Below are 6030 nucleotides of genomic sequence, written 5' to 3'. Positions count from 1 at the left end.
TCATTATACCTTTCTTAATCTTATTGACAGAGTTGGACTGTGCATCTCAAATAAGTAAATTTTATACATTGTATTGATATTATAACTATCGGCATTTGTTGAAACGTTTCCATCCATGATGGAAATTTAGTCAATTCTCCTTCTGACTTTGGTAATTCCAATTAAGGTACACATAACACGGGGAGGGTGTAATTTGAATGTGGTGTAGGCTCATCTCTGGGTAGAAAAACACCCTTTTTAATATCCCAAATCCCTTTTTTGTATTTTGTTTCCACTATTAAGCTATTTATCCTTAATTATCTTTCAAAAACACAACAAGCCTTGACAGTTTTTCCATGCTTTTTTATAATTCCCAAACATCTTAGATTTATTTTGTGCAAATCTCTTCATTTTCATCAGTGTCCAACTCTGAGTAGTATTTTATTAATTGTTCCATTTCACTAACCAACACTTACATCCAACTCTTGGATTCTCTTTAAATCAGGGGATATATACATTACCTAATCATTACATTGTTGGAGAGGCTCTTGAAATATCCCTGATGCTCTCGAAGCACTGCGATAGTTGGTTTAAATGGTGCCATCATACAATTTAAACAACGTTCTTATATCAAATATAGTTACCATCGGAACACAGAAGATTTATGATGTTATTGTCCTATTGTATATCACAAATCCATTCAAATCCGAATGATCCGGCTTGGAGGACAATGAATGAAACTTTGATCAATCATTTTCTTTCTTTTTGGAAGCAAAGACGGGTATAATTCACAGCACAAAAATTAGGGGACTGTAATTATGATTTTATTAAAGGTGACCACATGCAGCCTTTAAAATCCCCAAAAAAAAAAAAAAAAAAAAAAAATATTGCTACCTGCTCGCACACACGAAGAAAAAGAAAAATATTTTCATAAAAAGGAAACACCGTTAACATAATATAATAAACAGAAAATGTTAATATAACGAGCAAGTCATTCATATAGTCGATTAGGATGGATCTTAAGCAAGCACAGTAAGATTTGGTGGATATTGAAACTTCTCACTCGGAGTCTGATCGTGCTCCATTTGTCGTCGTCGATGTCTGTAAGTAGATACATCTACAATATGTGGGTACTTTTATTTTTTTATTTGTTCTTTTATAGATGAGGCTGGCTTCCAGGCCATCCTTATAAGTATAAGCTTCTTTTGATTCGGCTCGTTTTGACGGAAAAACTCTTCTTCTACACATTTGTCATTTATACACGTGATTCAACAAAGGGTTTACAAAAAGTCTTTGGTGATAGTCTTAAGCTCCGTTTTTTTATTCATCATGTCTTCAGTTCTTTCCTGTAGTGTCAAGGACTCCACTCTTTCCATAAAGTTTTGGCATGCCTTAATTTGACGAAATACATACCCCTTAATTTGCAGATAGGTTGTTTTAGTTGACGACTGTGCCATGTTGGGGTGTAACTCTTTCATTTCAATATGGGTATCCCTTAGTTACATATTACATATATACAGTTTACTAATCTCTTATGTATAATGACTTCGGTAATCATAAAAAAATGTACATTCTGCTGTTAAAGCTGTATGTAAGAAAATAACTTCTGAGGAATTCAGCAAAGCATTTGATTAATCTTAAGCAGTAATACAATAAAAGTAGATAAAAATATCCTTTCAGAAAATAATTTAATCTATTAGGGCTCTTCACTTCAATGGTACGTCAACTATTTAGATGGGGGATGGAAAAAGCAATCCATTTACTCTAAAAAAGAGTTGCCGTCGAGGCTGTCCTTCAGTTCCCCTTTTATTTGTCGCTAGACTAAAAGATCTTAAAGATTCGATTAAAAATAAATTCAAGGAGTTTGGAATGGATTTCGGGACCTCCATACATACAATGTATATTTAGCCGACGACTTCACATTGAAGTTAGAGGCTAGGTTTGTTAGTGAATTAACTAACGGAATTAAAATAGTTTTATATTACTTCAAAAAGTATTGAAATGAGGTCTGGTTTGAAGATCAACTAAAAAAACCAGTTGTTATTCCTATTGGTAAAAATATTCAAATTGCCAGTTGCTCAGTTAAGGGCATTGGGTGAATATTGGGAATTATATGGGATACAAAAGGTGTCATATTCTTCAATTTCTCTATAGTGAAGATTCAATCTTCATAAAAGGATTGCCCTCTATAATTTCCTAATTGTTCCTTATACTCTAGGAGGCAACAACTAATCCCTGGCTCACTGAGAAGGCAGATGACGAAAAAGAGTCCTGGCAGAGTTGAGGCAGAACTAAAAAAAAAGTTGAGACCTCCAAAGATATTGTTTCTAACTTTTTAGGAAAGTATTATAAGGATAATACATTTTGGGGGCTAGCTGGAGTCTCTGGAAAGTCTATTCGAATTTAAATGATGAAGTCTTTCTGCATCTTATGAAAATTAGACATTCCGTGGAAAAGTTTTGAAGACTACCATAATCACAGACAGAAGGAAGAATTGCATTGATTCCAAAAAAATGAGATCATAAAAATTATAGCCATTGGAGATCAATTACCGTTTTCAATTCATCCTTTGGGATTCTTTTTATAGTTTTGGCTATACTTATGGAACCAATTCTCATACAAAGAATTAGAATTGGAAAAAAAGGATTTTGAAGTATAGGAAGATTTCCGATGTACCATAGAATATTCAAGCTGCAATTGATGCAGTTGAAAGTAGGAAGAAGTTTGTAGCGTTAATAGCGATATACTTTTATTGAGCTTTTGACTCTATTTCACATGAGTAAATTCTAGAGTTTAAAAGAAAAACGTATTGAAAGGAACTTCCTTTACGTATTTTTTTAACCCCGTCCGTATCTTGTTGTACAATGACTCTTCAACAATCTCATTCGATGGATTAAAGAGTAAGCCAATCATCTTAGAAAAAGAATGTCGTAAGGGATGCCCCTGGAATCCACATCTTTTCATAGCTGCAATCGAAGAACTAGGTTTAGGTGTTACAAAGAGGTACAGATGTTTTGGGGTTAGCCTTGAGGGATCTCAACGTATTTTCGATTTTTATGCCTATGATGTAAATTTAACCGTAACGGAGAATTCAGAGTCTTAACTGATTGCAAGAATACAAACCCCACTTATTTTTTTCGTGAAGTTTCAAGAAAACCCCGGATCGGCTGCGAATTAAAAAAATACTTATATTTAACCTTTAGGTTCCTGGTGGACTGAAGAGGATTTAAAAGTTGGAAGCTGTAAAGTTAAAAGAATGGAAAAAATATTAAGTATACAATGGATTAACATTGGTATTCTTGTGATCATTGGAACAGAATTTGGGCCTCCGTCAACAAAAAAATTTCTTTTCTAAAAGATTTCATCTTCAAAAAAGAGTTGACTAATATATTACTTTAGTAATACCTTTAATTTTATATAAGGATACAACAAGTCTATAACAAGCTCAAAACGCTATTTTAGAAGAAGACAAATGGATTAATGCTTTATTTTTAAAGAATTTTATCGAATTTATAAAAATGCCTAAATCTCATAAAGATTGTGGAGTAGCCCACCTATCTTGTAACGTCCGGAATTTTTTTGTAGATTTTTCAAAAAATCTAGCAGTAGAATGAAGAAAAACAATAATGAACTGGGAACTGTACACTTGGCTTTTGATGGGGACCAATCTGACCAACATAATTAATTCTTTTATCTCTCCAGTTTGAGCCTCAGCTCAGAGAATAATTTATATGCTCACCGTTGCTTATAGAAATGACTCAACTGTTGATATAATTCGACAAAATATAAATAATTTTTTTTTTTTAGGAATTTAAAGGACTCCTCAACTTCAGATTTTTACTTCCATTTTTAAATTCTTCAAAATATTATTTCATGCTATACCATTGCTATGGTACGTTAAGATGGTCCCTCAACTTTGAATGGACTCAAGCTTCGAATGGACTTTGGGAGATATATATAGTAATCATTTTTTTCTCTCTATGAGTTGAAATATAAAAATAGCACGTGTTTTCTGAGGGAAATACATGATGATAAAAAGTTAACCGTGCAGTTACAAATATTCGCCGATTGTATTAAATATGTTAGTCCCTTCTAGAACTATAATAACATTCTCCATAGGTTTGTGGAATGCCCTGCCATCTAGCTCCTTAAATATTTTGTATCCATAAATCAAAAAGTGTTTACGAATGGGGAGAAAAATATGTTTAACGTTTTGTTCTTTATAAAATTGCAAAGAAGAACGATGGAACTCCTGTAGTAACAAGGTCCATGGACTTTGCAATTCTCAATTATGAAGCCCTAATTTCTAGCTGACTAAATACCTATTAACATATTCGGGAAGATGAGTAAATAAGTATCCCCTTGTCTGCTATGTTTCTCTCGCTATGAAAATTCTTAAATCTGGATGTGAGTAATGAAATTTTTCTAGAGAAGAAATTCGGTACCTCCCATCGTTTTCACGTAATCATCAAAATATATTAAAAGGGATTTTAATAAATTTTAACAAATATTTTTCGTGATTGTTAATTTGGAAGTGTAATTTTTTTTAGATTGATTTTTAGAATATTAGTTAAAATTCTAAATTCTACCCAGAGCAATAAGTATGATGTATAACGTTTCTTTATGTACTTGTTACACAATTTGTCCCCCTTTTTTTTTATTAAATATATATTTTCTGCATAATATATTAACCAAATAAATAATGTAAAAAAAATAAAAAATAGACCGTGTTGTAAATGATATATCATAACATAGACGTTACATTAGGAGTAAGGCTCAAAATCAATGAAAATAATAGATATTTGAGGGATTTGATTAATAACAATCTGTGATGATAGCCAAACCATTAAATACACCTTTTACTGAAATGTTTAAATAATGTATAGGTTCTTTTATTAAAAAACCCATCCGTAATATTGTATATCTATAAGAAAGACCTTCTTCAACATAATCTTCATCCATGTTTGCAGGGAACAACTCCATTGTCAAATAAATCGATTTTACTCAAGGAATATGAGAATGGGATGACAATTAATATTCAATTAAGTGATTAATTTAAGGATATTCACAAATGCTGGTTAACATAGGAATGACAAGGTTAACGAGGGATCCTACATATCTGCAAAGCACATGAGGTTATTTTCTCCAATCCCGTAGTTGAAGGCTTTTGACTACCATCACAGATTGTCATTCCCTCATTCAAAATCCGATATTTATAGGTGAACATAAAATGAGCTTTTTGCAATGGGTTCGAACTTAAACATTGTATTTAATGACTAGGAATGTGTTTCCTCTCAGGACTCCTACCAAAAATCCTCTTTTAAATAAAGGCGACATTTTCTCCTTATACTAGTTTACCTAGTTGATTAGTTGAACAATTTTGGAAATAATAAAAAAATAGGACTGACTTTTCGAAATATGTTTATAGTAAGTATTTATTAGAGGTGGACGTTCATCAATGAGTATCCATGAGTATTCCATTGATTGAATAAGCACCCCAGAAACAACCAAATATTTTACGTAACCTTTTGCATATTATGTGTGTAGAGAGAGAGATGGATTAGGTTAGGTTGTTGTGATGGTAGTAATCTAGATGAGCAATCAATCGTAAAATACTTTTATTTTATTAAATCAAATTCTTGGAAATATACATATAACGATTAAAGGTAATTCCATTACGCAATATATATTTATTTCAAGTTGAATCATTCCTTTTTTCATTCTTATTATTTAATAATCTCTCTATTGAATCGGCAAATGGATTTATCATACACAGGCATAGTTTGTTTATATTGAAGCTTTGTATTATAAACTTGTAAATACCATTCTAATCATTTTTATTTTAGAAATAACCAAAAAAACGTATTCTAGTTTGTTTGTTTGTTTTTTTCTATTTTTTCTTTATCTTAAAAACAACTGATGTTGATATGAATTATAAGTAAAATAATAACTTACACATAAACAAAAATGCTCATCTTTTTTTCTACAACTTTTTATTAAATTATTTTCTTAAAGACTGAGAATGTTCATAAAAACTTATTTAAAGAAAAA

General features: G+C 31.4%; 1 long non-coding RNA gene across 1 annotated transcript; it reads left to right on the top strand.

Moving 5' to 3' along the window:
- The first annotated feature begins 969 nt into the window (after positions 1 to 969).
- On the top strand, positions 970 to 1405 carry LOC139907211 (uncharacterized). Its single transcript, XR_011783665.1, has 2 exons — positions 970 to 1082; positions 1142 to 1405. It is a non-coding gene; the product is annotated as an uncharacterized lncRNA (long non-coding RNA).
- Positions 1406 to 6030: the final 4625 nt, after the last annotated feature.

The sequence above is a fragment of the Lepeophtheirus salmonis genome, chromosome 14, assembly GCF_016086655.4.
Source record: "Lepeophtheirus salmonis chromosome 14, UVic_Lsal_1.4, whole genome shotgun sequence".
Lineage (NCBI taxonomy): Eukaryota > Metazoa > Arthropoda > Copepoda > Siphonostomatoida > Caligidae > Lepeophtheirus > Lepeophtheirus salmonis.
This window is presented reverse-complemented; position numbering and strand designations above follow the sequence as displayed.